The sequence below is a fragment of the Symsagittifera roscoffensis genome, chromosome 5, assembly GCF_963678635.1.
Source record: "Symsagittifera roscoffensis chromosome 5, txSymRosc1.1, whole genome shotgun sequence".
In the NCBI taxonomy this organism is placed as follows: domain Eukaryota; kingdom Metazoa; phylum Xenacoelomorpha; order Acoela; family Convolutidae; genus Symsagittifera; species Symsagittifera roscoffensis.
The window spans coordinates 67,148,243-67,164,548 of NC_087066.1; the positions used below are offsets into that span (position 1 = coordinate 67,148,243).

Consider the following 16,306-nt stretch of genomic DNA (forward strand, 5'->3'; position numbering starts at 1 on the left):
GTCAACACTATTTATAAGGTACGTAAATCCTAACTTTTTTTTTAAATTTCATGATTTAAATTTGTCTGTGTGAGTAGTAATTTTATTCCATGCTTAGAACGCGAAGTTTTTGGGAGGAAAAAAGACATTTTTTGTTTAATCTAAATAACAATTATCTTTCAAATTTAAGACTTTGCTTTTTTGGTTGAGTATATAAAAACCTAGAAGCTTAGATACCCTAAAGCTAACAAACAAGCATTACTGACGGGGCAATATCTAAGAGTACCATGTGAAATATCTACCACACAGACAGCAGTCTAGCCTGATTGAATTTCACACTAGAATTGGTTTAATTTGGAAAAACGCACAAGCCGTCTATTAAAAACAAGCAGATTGATTGAGTCTGTCAAATTGGAATTGAACTTGGAATTGAAAAGTACATGGAAAAGTTCCCGTAGCTTTGAAGCGAGTAGGGTAGCCTAAAAAAAAGAACTTCCTCAAAGGCCGAGTTTTCCTCCCGTGGGGAAATTAAGTTGGAGATGAATTTACTATTCGCATCATCACTTCTAGTGGACACAAAATTAAAGAGTAAGTGAAGCCCAAAAGCAGCAGCAGTCTAACCAAATGATATTAGCACGAACAATGCACACACTTCAAAGAATTTTTTAGCAAGTTATACCAATTTCACTCATTTTACGTTGAAAAAAAAAGATAGAGCAATTATTTCAGTCCTTATTTTTCCTTTCCAAACTTCCCACAACTGAGCTTGATAAAAAAGATTCTATTTAGTTTGATTTTTTATTTTGAATGACTATAATCAATTTTTGCTCACACACACACGGCTCTGTTTTCTACAATTCCCGGGTAGGTCGATATTTCAACATCTTTGAAAGCATATAAGAATGACGGCAACATTTTTTCTATCTCGGCCATGCCATTATAGCTCATAAATTATTTCACGTCCGCATTTTAACAAAAATGCTTATAACTTAATACAGGCTAAGATTTTGCAAAATAATTTAATGGTTCGCAAAACTGTTTCACCGACACGGCAGAATGATAAATTTATGGTTGTTTTAAATTCGATCTAGTTGAAAGAGGTCAAAAATGTCTTTAATATTTTGCAAAAGTGAAAAATTGAGGAAAAAACGTCATGGACTGACGTAGTGGATTGAGACGCAGCCGCTGTTAATTTTCCTCACAGGAACCTTTCCTTTCTTTCTCCTATCCGGTGATGCATTTATGTCTCCATCTTGTATCTATCTTAGGAGACCAATTCACTCATTACACACGAGATTAGCCAACATCCTTCAAAGGTACTGTGGACTAATCGTGTTTTCATTTCATCCTCAACAAGCTTCCAAACTCATTCCGTTTTGATTACATATTTGTCTTCTCTTCCGTTGAAAAAAAAAATTGGAAATTCAGAACGGAGCGTCACGCCACATCTTTTTTTACCATTCAATGTCAAATCCAGTAAGCAACCTTGTCATTTAAAAGTTTAACTACGCATATGGGACATTGGAAGGCGCGATTTTAGAATTTTCGCAAAAGCTGATCGAATTTTCAAAAAAAAAACTACCTCTGTTTTTCATAGGTCAACTGAATTGATTTTCAAGGTCTGCTAAGTTGTCAACATTAGATTTGTAACAATTTTGGTAAGATACAAAAATAGAAACCGAAAATTCTAAAAATTTTCTTAATTTTTTTAAGCATCCCCCACATTTAGTGTCAAGTACAAATGATAAACTTTGCGCCAATTAACGTAATTGCTTTTCTGGCGTTTCACTGTATTTTACGCGAAACTAAAATTGAGCTACCAATTCATCACTAAACTAAATGCAGAAGACAAATAATCTGCTAACTGCTATTTTTTACGTTCAGTGTAAAACCAACTTAACCCTTAAGACTACATCTAAGACTGTTTGTGCACGTTTTTCAAAGTGTTCAGTTTTTCTACGGGATATCAAGGCTGAAAGAGCCTGGTATTACACTCAAAGCCTTAGAACAAAGTTTTCGACTCCTCCAATTTTGCATTGAAACCAAAAAAACTTTCTAGGTCATAGTTCTTTTCTATTACAGTAGCACAGTATCATTGGAACTCGGACGACAGAAGTAAGCCACAAATAACTTAATAAACATGTTCAAAACAGGTATTTAAAGTATTAATTAAAGACCTTGATATTTATCGCTGAAAAATATTTAGAACTAACCAATCAGGATCCATTAGTAAAACTTATGATAAATTGTAAAGCTGAAACTATTCATAGTTTCAGCCAGAGAAAATATAATCCAGCTTAGAAATCAGTTGCCTCTTTTTCCCCTCTAGTATATAGTAGATCTATTGAGACTAAGAAATATACCTTAGATCTGAAATCATCTGGTGCTACCAACGAGTCTCAAGCAGACCTAATGTTAACTCAGATTTAGAAACATCCTATTTAAAAAAAAAAAAAAACTTGTCGAAACAAATCGAAAAAAGAATCAAATTATTTCCACGTCTCAAAAAGTCTATTGAAGCTGAGCTAATATTAAGGACGAAACCAGATCACATCAATGACGAACTGTTTTTAAGAAAAAGACACAAGCAGAAGACAAATCACCCGATAGAAATGGAAAAAAAAGGTTATAAGCAACTAGAGACTCTACAAAAAAGCGCTCACAAAGGCCTCCAACTGGCCTCAACCATCAGTGATGGACTTCCTGAGCATGCTATGTAGCCGGCCTCACCAACCGCGCTAGAAACATGCCTACACACAACCCACACTTTTTTTAACCAAGAGTGGCTCTAAGGTAAGCAACTCTTCATAAAAATCGAACTAAATGAAACGCTTGTGTGCAAAAACTAGGATGATCATAACTCAAGTCGAATCAATAAAAATTCGGACATATAGAACGTAAAGATTTCACAGAGCAAAAAGAAACGAGCACTAAAAGGGGGATGAAAGCTCGACAACCTTGCGATTATGGAATGGCATATCTGTTGGTTCTGCTTGCCGCAGTAAAAACCCTCGCAGGATATAGGGTATGGAGCCGATATCGCAGCAAAGGTATCCATTGAACAAAACAAAGGCTAACTTGTTATTGAAACTCAAAAACACGAATCCTTGTCATCTGGCGCTTCACTCAGAGAAATCAACCCCTGTCTCGCTAGTTGATCAATACTAACGAATACTTGAGAATGCACGTAGTCTCGCTCTAACTTACAAAATTGCTATTTGTTAGCACAAATCTGCAACTTCAATACAATGTATTTGATTCGCAATAATCTCTTAACTTCTATCGATCTTATCACATGTTCTTCATTGATACAGTCAATCAACACTCTCCTCAAAGAACCTAGAAGACATTCTATCCATACCTCACAAGAAACACTTTGATTTAAAAAAACTTCCTAAGCCCCGGGTGCAACCAGTTCAAAACAAGTATTTATTGGATACCTTGATTTTCATCAAAAAATTATTCAAAACTCAACTCAGAATTCAATCATGATCAACTACTTAAACTTATAATAATTTGTAAAGCTGAAAATATTCTTAGCTTCAAACAGAAAAAATGTAACATAGCTTAGAAATCAGTTGCAAATCGATAAAAGTAGGAGAATGAGTTCTATTTAATCAATTTTTTTACCATCTGTTATCTCTATAACAACCGATTTTCATCAATCATGATCTGTGCGCAGTGTAAAGTTCATTGGGATGTGCCAAGCGGCTGTATTTCTATTAATTAGACCACATGATTGGCCGTACTTCAAACTTAGAAAAACTTAATACGCAAAATATTGGCTGTTATATTGGGGCAAGCAAAACATTGCCTGTTAAAAATCCCAAATTTGCTAAACAAAAAATATGCATTTATTTTCACACAAAAAATTATCACATGTTAAAGTTTTTGCACCTAAGAAAAAAAATTCAACCTGGTCAAAAATGTTGTCAAAAACTCCCATTTTAAAAAGCAAACATTTACTGAATTAAAAACAGCTCAAGCATGACAACTTGCTAAAAATAGCACAAGAACTGTTATATTATAGCAAAGTTTTAATTTTCCAATGTCTGTAGAGATACAGAAAAAGTTTTTGCTTAAAAAATTTGTTCAATAGATAGATTGTTTTTTTTTCATTTTGTCTTCTTTTTAATCCTCTATCGCTGTCTAAATTGCAATAAGATATATTCAGCATCTTGTATCTTGATAATCAGACCAAAAGTTTTCCCTCAATTCAATTCGAAACTATTTGATCCACCGCTTACGGTGTAATAAAATTGAATTATATTGCGCGTTAAACATCTCAAACTGACCAAACTAGCTTTTTATAAACGTTATAGGTGAATTTTGTTTCACAGACGAACTTCAGACAAAGAAAGTTTTTCGATTAAAAACCGAAAACCGAATTAAAAAACCAAATACTTGGACCAATAAACAACCAGCCCACTTATAAATTATCCGTACTTTCTTCGGAAGCCAGAACATTAAAACTGCACGTATTAGGGCGGAGCCCTGATTGTTCCGAGTGCCCTATAAAGTTGCGGAATAGTTTTTAAATTAAAAATTGTTGAAAGTTTCTTTAAGAAAAAAGCCAATTCAATAAAAATTACATGAGTAAAATGTTTAAACTGCTCAATACAACATAACGTCTAAATGTTGGCTGTTCTGAAGCGAACACTAAGTGGCTGTATTGTATGCAACAAATTACTCCAATTATTTAGGGTAGGCTCTGAAACCGAGCAACTTGTGGTGTAGTGTTAGTAATGTCTCTAATTGTTGAGTAGAAACTTCTTCTTTATCTACCATTTACTTTTCACAACTACTGATTATCTCGTGCAGTTCGGAGCTGCATCAAGTTTTTTGATTTTTTCATTGAAAAAATTTGGTTAAAATTTAAGTTTATTATTAAAAAAAAAATTAGATTTGTTTTAAAAATCGTCCGCTCCCACGCCATATAAACTACCAACTAATCTTTTTCACTAATAGTAACGTTTAATTAGGACAAACTGTCTGCCTCGTTTCATTAGGGAGCAAATTTCATTGCTGGAATATATTGATTGCCCCTTACGCGTGATAGAACGAATTCACGAATAAAAGTCACAGGTGAAATACGTTTTGAAATTTGAACTCAATAACTTTTGAAATATTAACTGATCAGATGATCAACTCTTTTTGTATTTGCTCGAGCTTTCTTTCAAATGTGAGACAGGCCAAGGCCACTCAAATTAAGCAAAAGAATACTTGTAGAATTTTAATGATGTTCCAAGTTATTCGCGCTTTTATGTTAACCACTAAGACTTTTTCGACCAATTACTGTTTTAGTTATTGGCCATCTTTTCTGAAATATTTTGCGGCCTTAAAGGTAAACGCGAGAGCGGGAAAGATGTTCTTTCACTTTGATTTACCATAAAATGCCGTCGAAAGGTTTCTTTAAAAAGGGTCGATCTACAATTTTTCTTGGAACGATTTTTGGCAAATTTCTTTGACTTCACTAGCTACAAGCAATCAAATTAATTTTCAGAAGAACCCCGAAATTAACGGAAGAGTTAAAAGAGGCTCGATTACTTACAATGTGAATTTTAAAATTGATCGTGCTTCGAGAGACTAAAAGCTTCATCACTTTTTAAAAAACTTGTCATTTTGTAAAAAAAAAATTCAATTCGTAAAGAAAACCAATATGGCCACTTTTTGAAGTGGTAGACGTTGTAAATGAGTTTTGTTGCTGCTGGCTCTGCAGAACTATAAAAGTAATGACAATTTGTATCCACCGAAATTAGTGGAGAGTCATTTTTGAACTCATGTGGCATATGTTGCTAATTGAAATTTTCGGTCTCCATTGATTTGACAGAGCAGGTAACTTAATTACCTAACTCAATCTCCCCACAACTCCTCAGCTTATCTAGCCTAGAAGAAAGAAGGCTGATAGACCATTTGTGAAATAACTGTTTGTGAAAGTACGGATATCAACGTGAAATGAAATGATTTCACCTGAGTTCTTTTTCCTGTACTTTTGCATTGTTGAAGTGTATAGCTCCAAGGTGGTAAATATAATGCGACATGTAGTTTGAAGATAATGACACCGTTAAATCAATTCCGGGGAATAGGTTTGAATGGAAACACCAAGGGAAAGTTCTGTTGTATGCTTTTATTTTATTTGACAAGGCAACAACAAAGATTGGGTACGTGGGTTTTAACAAATGACACTTTCTATTTTCCAGCCAACAAAAAACTTTGCCTTGAGGAATTATTGGTTTATTTCTAAGCCATCGATTATTTGTTTTATTGTTTGTTGATAAAGATGAATGAAAACTCTGCATTTTGACACGCATTCATCGTCAATTTGAACTTCTATGAACACCTGAGCGTACTAGAATGTTGGAAATGGTCAAAGCTACACACATTTTAGTTTCCATGCCAGATTTCAGGCTTTTTTATTATTATTCCATTTTCATCACTCTAGTAACCCTTTGTTCTCCAGGGCTTTTCGCTCTACAAGCCGATGCAATGGCAGTAAATAGAATCTATTCCCGATTTAAACCTCACATTGTAAAAATTGAAGAAACAATGATTTAGGCGCATCTATGGCTTTTGAAGATGCTAGATAGTTTGCATAATTCGTTGCATCGGTTTCATAATTTGCATAATATTTGCGCCTCATACTAAAAAAAATATATTTTCCATTCTTCCATAATTCGACCGAGTAAACTAAAGTGCAATGCCTCTTTTACCTTGACTTTGGAAACTGAGATGGGATTATGCACAAAAGTGTATCAATTAGAATAAGCTCTACTTTTTGGGTTTAACTTGCACTTGTTTTTCTGTTTTAGGAGATTTCATTTATATCGCTATATGTAGCGCCGTGCTTAGACTTACAAAAAAAGAAAAAAAGGCGACCCGTCACAGGTTATTCGAGCAATCAAAAGAACACCCCCAACTCCCTTTTCCTATATTCTTTTATTCTTTTTGCTTTATATTCTCTCTCTCAAACCTTCCTCATTTTGATTTTGTTGTGATCGAATTTTACCCTGGAATTTCAACCCGAAATTGTGGGTTGACTTCGCTTCAAATCAATCAGATCTGCACCTACTCTTTATACCATCTCAGGGTGCTCATCCTGTAGGCTTTTTACTGTGAGTTGAAGTGATTCCTTCCCCTCAGCTAGTGCTCTACTTGTTTCCTTTCATTATTTCTCCTGCACTCTATCGAAAATCAAGAGTGCTGCACATTAATTTTTATCGCTTTTCTTCTTTCCTTCACCTTTTTAATTAACTTTTTCATCTCTTGTCAGAAAAACTCTATTAAAAAAACAGATTTGAAAATACAAAGAACTCCTTCTTCTTTGGAACTCCTTTCATGGAAAAGTATCAAAAATTTTATGCTCTCTCTCCTACCGTAAATTATCATTAATCATTCGCCAAACCTTCGCAGATTGTACGCCTACACAGAGAACAACAAACAATTTCGTCTTATTTTCTTTCAGTAATAATTTATTAGACTTAATGAGAATAACTCAACCTGCCTGCTACCTTTCATTCGTATTTACAATTGGCATTTTTCTGTTTTATTCCGGCTGAAAAAGAGAAGATGAAACCAAGTCTTCTGCTCCAATTCTGCTTCAATTCGTGTCGAAAGAGTAAGTATATTTCACTAGTGTTTCTGTGCATATCACTTTTATTTAAAGAGAAACCTCATGATTATAAGTATAAAAACATTGCCAATTCAAATAGATACACAGTCACGGGACAAAAATTAGCAAAGAAAATTTTTGAATTCAGCTGAATAAATAAATGAAACGAACGTTTCTTTTCTTCCCATTGTGTCGTTTTCTCTACAAAATCTGGAGATACAAAGCTAAAATTTGAAGAAAAAAAACGGCTTAAAAGCTTATGTGAAGAAATCTAGCTGGATGAGAAAAAAAAACACTCGCTTTGGAAGCCTTATTTGGCCCCTCAGAAAAGACTCAATAGAGATGTTCTAGAGTACTCACTAAACAACACAAAGAAATTTCAGTTTTGTCGAAATTGTTCCTTGAGATGCTTATAAAGGTAGCCGGTTGCTATGCAAGTAGTACGGAATAATCCGGCCACATGAGCGTTTGTAATAAAAAAAATGAAAAAATTTTAAAACTTTTGTTTGGTTGTTTATTTTTTGTAGTTAGAGCTAAAATAGTTTAAAAATTCCCAAAAAAAACTGTACAAAAAATTCTACCGATATTTTTTGTCTAAAAAACGAAAACATTTAGAGATTTTCTGAATACTGAGAGAAATTTTACAATTATAATAACGAATCTGAATAAAGAACAATGAGGCTTTGGTTTGACACTAATATTGACCATCTACAATCATTCTCTGGAGTATTCAAACATCAGATGGGACGGAAAAAATACCCAACGCAATTGTCCCCTTTTCTCCTCTTTAACGTCGATGAAAAAAAAATAGTTCAAGTTGATGACAAATCGAAACAAGACTGCTCGTATCAGGGTGAAGCCCTGAATGTTCCGACTGCCTTTTAAGGTTTATGGAGCAGTAGTAACATAAAAAAAAATTAAAAGTACTAAAACAAAATGAAAAAAAAATCTAAAATTTGAAACCTAAAAAAATGAAATCATACCCCCACTCGCCATATAAAATACAGAAGAATAGATTTCGCTATTGTAACAAATCAATTATGGCAAATAAGCTTCTTTCAACCAATTTGGAACGATTTCTGAGACGGATTACATCTCCGCTTACGCGTTAATAGCGCAAAATATATCGCGCGTTAATTGTCCCAAATTGGCCAAAATGGCAATCTTTGAACCCCCATAACTTTACGAAAAATGATCACAGGTGAAATATCTTTTCAAATTTAAGCTCAAGACAACAATACCTTTTGAATGATATTGAAAAATCTCGTCAAAAATGGCGAGTTAAAAAGTCGAAATTTGTCTGAAGAAAAAGACCCACCACGAGCACAATATTCCGTTACTTTCGTATCGAAAGTCGGAACAAAAAATTGAACACATTTTTTATGATTTCTCTTCATATTACCCAAACGCTAAAACTGCAAAAAGATATTGACATATTTTGCTTCTGATAACAAATTAGTAAGGCCAAAACATTTGCATCTATTCAAAATGGAACGATTTAATTTGCCGCTGAACCTTCTAAACGGCCCTCAGAGAGCTAATTATTCAACTCAAATTGACCGAATAAGTAAATACCAAACTTCCACAACTTTGAACTTAGCCCCGACATTAATAGTTTTCAGATGATTCAAAACCTCTCATCAAAGTTGGGTGGTTAAGTAGTCAAATTTGACCAGAAAGAGAAAAAAACACGAATTTTACGTTATAAGTCGAAACAAAAATATCCAAGTCCAAAACTCAAACAAGACTGCTCGTATCAGAGAGAAACCCTTAATGTTCCGAATGCCTTTTGAGTTTTATGGAGCAGTAATAGCAAAAAAATGTATTAAAAAAAAATTTTTTTTTTCTAAACTTTGAAGTTTTTTTGTAAAAAACATCCCCCCACACGCCATATAAAGTACAAAAGGATAGTTTTTGATCCTTGTAACAAATCAATTATGGCAAACAAGCTTCTTTCAACCCATTTAGAACGATTTCTAAGACGGATTAAATCTCTGCTTACGAGTTAATAGCGCGAAATATATCGCGCATTAATTGTCCCAAACTGGCAACCTTTAAACCCCCATAACTTTACAAAAAATGGTCACAGGTGAAATATCTTTTCAAATTTCAGCTTAGGACAACAATAGCTTTCAAATGATATTTTAAAAAATTTTATCAAAAATGGCTACTTAAATAGTCGAAATTTCTCTGAAGAAAAAAACCCACCCCGAGCACAAATATTCCGTAACTTTCGTATCGAAAGTCGGGAAAATAATGGGTGCAAAGGTGCTTTTAATGATGACCATTAACTCTTTATGCTAGGATTAGACATCCTCAATTTTTATGTCAGCACATTTGTTTTCCATAATCTAGTTCACAACGAACTCTAGACCATTTATCAAGGAATTTAGCTAAAACAGAACTTTTGCTTTCCGTATTTGCTTTCCAGATGATTCAGAACCTCTCATCAAAATTGGGTGGTTATCTAGTGAAATTTGACCAAAAAGAGAAAAAACAAAGCGAGCACGATTTTTAAGTTAAAAGTCGAAACAAAAATATCCAAGCCCAAAACTCAAACAAGACTGCTCGTATCAGGGAGAAGCCCTGAATGTTCCGACTGTCTTTTGAGGTTTATGGAGCAGTAATAACAAAAAAAGTAATAAAATAAAATGAAATTTTTTTTCTACAATTTGAAAGTTTTTTATGAAAAACATCACCCCACACGCCATATAAAGTACAAAAAGACAGATTTGGCTCCTTGTAACCAATCAATTATGGCAAATAAGCTTCTTTCAACCAATTTAGAACGATTTCTAAGACTGATTAAATCCCTGCTTACGCGTTAGTAGCGCGAAATATATCGCGCGTTAATTGTCCCAAATTGGCAATCTTTAAGCCCCCATAACTTTACGAAAAATGGTCACAGGTGAAATATCTTTTCAAATTTAAGCTCAGGACAACAATAGCTTTCAAATGATATTTAAAAATTTTTGTCAAAAATGGCTAGTTAAAGAGTCGAAATTTCTCTGAAAAAAAACCCACCCCGAACACAAATATTCCGTTACTTTCGTATCGAAAGTCGGGACAATAATGGTTCCAAAGGTGCTTTTAATGATGATCATTAACTCTTTATGCTAGGATTAGACATCCTCAATTTTTATGTCAACACATTTTTTTCCTTAATCTAGTTCACAGCGTACTCTAGACCATTTAGCAAGGAATTTAGCCAAAACAGGGTTTTTGCTTTCCGTATTTTTGTGTTCTGTATAAAATTTTTTGTTAATGAAGATAACTGATTACCAAAGCGTTATTTTTGACAACGATTTTTTTTGGCCTGTGAACCAATTTCAAGTCTCCATTTTCATTAAATCAATTTCAAAGATCCAGCCCTGAATCGTGAGAAGTCGCAGAAAAAAAGGGAAAGGTGAACAAAATAAATCGTTTCACCGTTAGAAAACGAAAAATAAGACTAGCCTATCCTGTGACTGTAGTGAGTTTCAAACAATCGTGACATAATAATTATTTTTGAACTTTTTTTTCAAATATTAGTTTTATCACAAATTGGCTTAAAATTCAAACTCGCAATTTTTGCTCGCGTTTTATTATTATTGTTCCAACTTTCGATACGAAAGTTACGGAATTTTTGTGCTCGGGGTGGGTTTTTTTTCTGTAACTAGCCATTTTTGACGGAATTTTTTGTATCATTCAAAAAGTATTGTTTTCTTGAGCTTAAATTTGAAAAGATATTTCACCTGTGATCATTTTTTGTAAAATTATGCGGGTTTAAAGATTGCCATTTTGGCCAATTTGGTACAATCAACGCGCGATATATTTTGCGCTTTTAACGCGTAAGCGGAGATTTAATCCGTCTTAGAAATCGTTCCAAATTGGTTGAAAGAAGCTTATTTGCCATAACTGGATTGCTGCAATGAGCGAAATCTATGCTTTTGTATTTTATATGGCGTGTGGGGGGATGATTTCATTTAAAAAAAAAAGATCTCAAATTTCAGAAAATTTTTTTTATTTTGTTTTATTAGGTTTATTTTTTTTTATGTTACAACTGCTCCATAAACCTTAAAAGGCAGTCGAAACATTCAGGGTTTGGCCCTGATACGAGCAGTCTTGTTGCTTTTGGTTCCGACTTTCGTAACGAAAATAACAGAATATTTGTGCTCGGGGTGGTTTTTTTTCTTCAGACAAATTTCTACTTTTTAACTAGCCGTTTTTGACAAAAATTTTATATATCATTCAAAAAGTATTGTTGTCTTGAGCTTAAAATTGAAAAGATATTTTGCCTGTGATCATTTTTTGGTAAAGTTATGGGGGTTTAAGGATTGCTATTTTGGCCAATTTGGGACAATTAACGCGAGATATATTTCGCGCTAGTAACGCCTGAGCGGAGATTTAATCCGCTAAAGAAAATGTTCCAAAACGGTTAAAGGAAGCTTTATTTGCCATAATTTTTTTGTTACTAGGATTGAAATCTATCACATTGGATTTTATATGGCGTGTGGGGGGATGATTTTCAAAAAAAATTCCTTTTGTTTTTATTCCATTTGATGTTTTTATGTTATTACTGCCCCATAGACATTGAAAGGCAGTCAGAATATTCACGGCTTCGCCCCAATACAAGCAGTCTTGTTCTATTTATGTTCTCTCTCCTTGAACTTTTCACTAGTTAGTGGGAGTTTACCACATGATTTATCACGTATTATTGTATATTAGGCCTCTTGATATATAGTACACATAGAGAAGAGGGTTATCTACAGCACAAAAAATAGAAAACTTCTTGAAGTTTTTTGTTCGCTCAACATCAAAACAGTGACAAATAATTAACTTCAATTTTTTGACATTTGTTTTTTTTGAATAAAAGTAAAAGTAGGTGGCAAAGTCAAAAGCTTTGCCAATTCTTTGTGAAGGGTAGAATTAAGTTTTTACCCTAGTTCATATCAGCCATAATGTTATAATTTAATGAAGGTTTTCACTGAGTTTGAAGACCCAATATGTTTTTATAGTTTAATCAATGCGCATGCCGATTTTTGTAAAAATAGCACAATGTACAGAAAAAAAGTACTTGTTAAAATCAGACAAGGTGAACAAAGGGGAACACGCGCCAACATCTTTGTTTTTTTGGACAAAATCGTTCCAAAAAATGCTTAAAAACGACGCCGTTTTGTGAACAAATTTCAGAATCGGACAATGTGAACAAAAAATTTGAAGATTTTCAAGTGATTTATGCATTTTTGCCGGCAGCGTAACCTGAAAATGACTCGAAGACTGCAAAAATAAATGAATCGCGATTGTACAATAACCGCGCTTGTACAATAAGTGAACTGCTTCCATAGATCAGCACGCAAAAGCGGGTCTAGGACTTTTCGAGGACGGATTTTCAAAAAAACTTCCAATCTAAAAACCCTATTTTGAGCAAACTAATAGCTCCGCACGCAAAAATAATGAAAAAAACAAGCCAAAACGTGGTAGTTTTTTGCAGTTTCTTGAAAGAAACTTTGACTAAAACATATTCGTTTTTTTTTGGCGCGTGTTTCCACCTCAAAATTGGCATTTGTTAGCAGGAAAGGCGCCATCAGAAAAAATGTTAGCCAAAAATGGAGTCGTAAAATAGTACGAAAAGTAGGACATTTTGGACTACCCAGTCAGCCCCCTATATCTGGCCCTGTCAGCACGCCTTTCTTTAAAATAGTATATTATCAGATGTACCACAAATAATAATAAAGTTGAGTACTTAACCTATTGTCAAAACTTGAATTTTAAATTTCGTTTTTCTTCAACTTGTGTTGTTATTAGATTGAAATTAATGAGGACATAGCTTGTTTAAAATCATAGGAGAATTAACGTATTGCAGTTTGTTTTTCGAATATTGGGCCCGAAATTTTTTTTCTAAAAACGGTCATTTCTGCTTTTTGGTCAAACTGAAATCACACTAAAACTTCTGAGTCAATTACTACCAAAGCTATATCAAATTAATCTCTTACGTGAACCAACAAAATCTAGGAAGGTATATTTTCCAAAAATTTTTATTAAAATATTTATTTTTGGTTGATAGTAAAAAATGACAATTTTATTTAGAACCATTTTTTAACACAGTTTATGCATTTTACGCAATCTCTTGGGCATCAAATTCTTCTAAATTTTGATGCGCTAAAAAAGAGGCTCACCTTGATATAAATTGTCCCCAATTGACCCAGTATTTTTTGCGCAATATCATGTTGCCTGAAAAAGTTGAAATGATCGTTTTCAAGGCAAAATTTTGAACCCAAATTTTGCAAAACAATTTGCTCTTTGTCAATTCTGTTCCCTTTTTGGGCCCGAATTTTGCAAAACTTTATGCATTTTTTCAATTCTTCTAAAAATTAAGACAAGAGCTATGTCTTCATTTTCCTCAACCTAATTTCAACACATAAATCAGCATCTAATGGAATTTTTCATAATTCATTGGTTCAAAAATTGAATTAAAAAACTTTTTTCTTAGCTTTGAACTTTTTTGTTGTTGTTCCGACCATTGAAAATGGGGAGGAACTTTGTATTCGGGAGTGTTTCGGGTTCTTTTTTTGTTTTCCACGCAAATCAGCCATCACAATTAATAATGGGACGCAAAATCGGGTACCACAAACAATCATCGGTCGAACGATTTATCATAATGCCTCCTTTCAGTCGTGTTTTGAACAAAAAAAATTCAAAATTTGTTTCCCAGTTTCGAGAAAACCCGGTTTGAAATTTTTGTTTTTCGTCTATTTTTGAGCGTGTAAAGCCATCGAGTAATGTTCTTTACATATAAAATTTACCAATTTAGGTTTAAAATTTCTTGATTTACTAAAAAGTTAGTTTTGGAAGCCTCATTTAGCGGTTCTCTGGCAATAAAACATAATTTATTTGGCAATAAAAGAAAATATTTGATTTTTTAGTGCAGTTGGTGGTCAAAATAGAAAAAATATATATTATTTTTTAGTTGGAAAACAGCTCGAGTTAGAAATCTTTATAGAAAATTGTCGGAAAAATAATAATTAAAAATCATGAGATGACTTTTTTGCAATATACTGAAGTGTTTCAGGAAACAGAAAATCGGACAACATGCCTCGGGACCTGCCGAGATTCGAACTGTCGATCATTAACGAAGTGCCCTCTTTTATGGAGACATACACGAGACGTCACTCAACCAACCACTCACAGCATCATTTAAGCAGCACAGCTCACAACAACAACAGCCTCCACACAATGACTCAATCTAATTCGATCGGTTCAGGCGACATCGGTTCCCTTGCACGGCTGAGTCACTCGGGCTCGACCAGCTTAACTGTTGGCCCCACGCTAAATCACCCGACAGCCGATAGATCGAATGAATTTAATGGAAAATCACGCCACCTCGATATAGCTGCAGATTCTTGAATCAAATTCAGACAATCGATTAAATCTGACTTCTTAAACTTAGTACTCTGACATTAATTTTTAGTTGGATTATTTTATCAGCTATCGTATTCTCAATTTCAATTTAATTTTTCCATTTTTTCATATTTTAACAGTTTCCGAAGACTCAGTAAAGCGTAAAATGTTGAAAAGTAGATAAGGTACTTTTGTCGAGAATTCTAGACAAGCTTAGATCCATTTAAAAGTCCGAGACATTGGAACGAGATAAGATTCAGTTGTCTTTCTTTAGAAACGACTTTTTTTGTCTTTTTTTGACTTAGACCTTCAAATAATCTTCACAGAATCAGTTAATTTGGAAGAGAAGGGACTTAAAATAGACCCGCCTCATCTAAATTTAATGTATGGGTCGGGTTTCCCTGGAGAGCATCGTTTGTCCATTAAGCCGTCTAGAGAACCAAGGAATCTTTTACGGAAGTCAAGATTAAAAAATTGAAGCAACTATTTCCTTTTGGCTCATATCACCTTACCCTGAACGCTTGCCTTTAATTACCGAAGAGAAAAATTTTGTAAGGGTTTCACCCTCAGCGCCTTTGTTTTTTAAAGGAGAGATAAAGTCTAATTATTTTTGAGGGTCTAGCATTGACATTTGATGAAGATTTTGAAATAGTAGACTTCCCCTTTGAGTTTAATTTCAAAGCTGAACCGAATAATTTTAGACATAAATTCATTATTTATTAAGCCGCAAACGTTCATCGGGATTGAAAAAATAATCAAAAAATTGAAACTAGGGCGCGTGGGTGGGCCGGAAGGTTTAGACGAAGGCACTAAGTTTAATTAAATAATCAAATCCAAATTCCTATAATACGGAGGGCAAAATTGTGACGGCTCAGAGCTCTGTCATTTCGTTGGTGGTTATAATGTCTGATAAAACTGTTTATTTATTGTCAGTAGACTGATTCTCAGACTAAATTTAATAAGTTAAATATTAAAAAAGACTTCATGTCTGATTTACTCGGCTTATACGCTTCAGGGTTCAAAAGTCAAATTTTGATTCCTATTTAAGCAGGCTAAAATTGAAACATTACGAGGCCAAACTGTTCACTGGAAAGCCGCGCACAATTTGGTGCACAGAAATAAAAATTATGTAATCTTTGTGTTTACTTTGAAAAACTATTGCAACGTAATACAGATTCAAAATATTAATTATTGTGGTTATTTCCAAAAATTTACCGGGTAGAATTTTGACACAAAACTTTAACAAATAAAAAAGCGTTGATTAGCTAATCTATCTGCTAATCCAGCTATGAGCTAGAGCAGATTTTTTATTCTTCAGAATAATGCAAGTCTATCAAC

At 33.7% G+C, this 16,306-nt stretch overlaps 2 protein-coding genes and 1 long non-coding RNA gene across 5 annotated transcripts in view; 1 reads left to right on the forward strand and 2 right to left on the reverse strand.

The window, feature by feature from the left end:
- LOC134846528 (jouberin-like) overlaps positions 1–15,933 on the reverse strand; it is a 439,624-nt gene extending 423,691 nt beyond the window's left edge. For all 3 annotated transcript variants that reach the window (XM_063863907.1, XM_063863905.1, XM_063863908.1), the window contains exon 1: positions 15,922–15,933. The gene's annotated coding sequence lies outside the window, so the exon portion shown is untranslated. The remainder of the gene's footprint in view (positions 1–15,921) is intronic.
- The window catches only part of LOC134846529 (neuronal acetylcholine receptor subunit beta-3-like), a 74,385-nt gene that overhangs the window by 46,638 nt on the left and 11,441 nt on the right, over positions 1–16,306 (reverse strand). The window lies entirely within an intron of this gene.
- Positions 857–15,095, forward strand: LOC134846530 (uncharacterized). Its single transcript, XR_010162813.1, has 3 exons — positions 857–1,455; positions 6,789–7,594; positions 14,640–15,095. It is a non-coding gene; the product is annotated as an uncharacterized LOC134846530 (long non-coding RNA).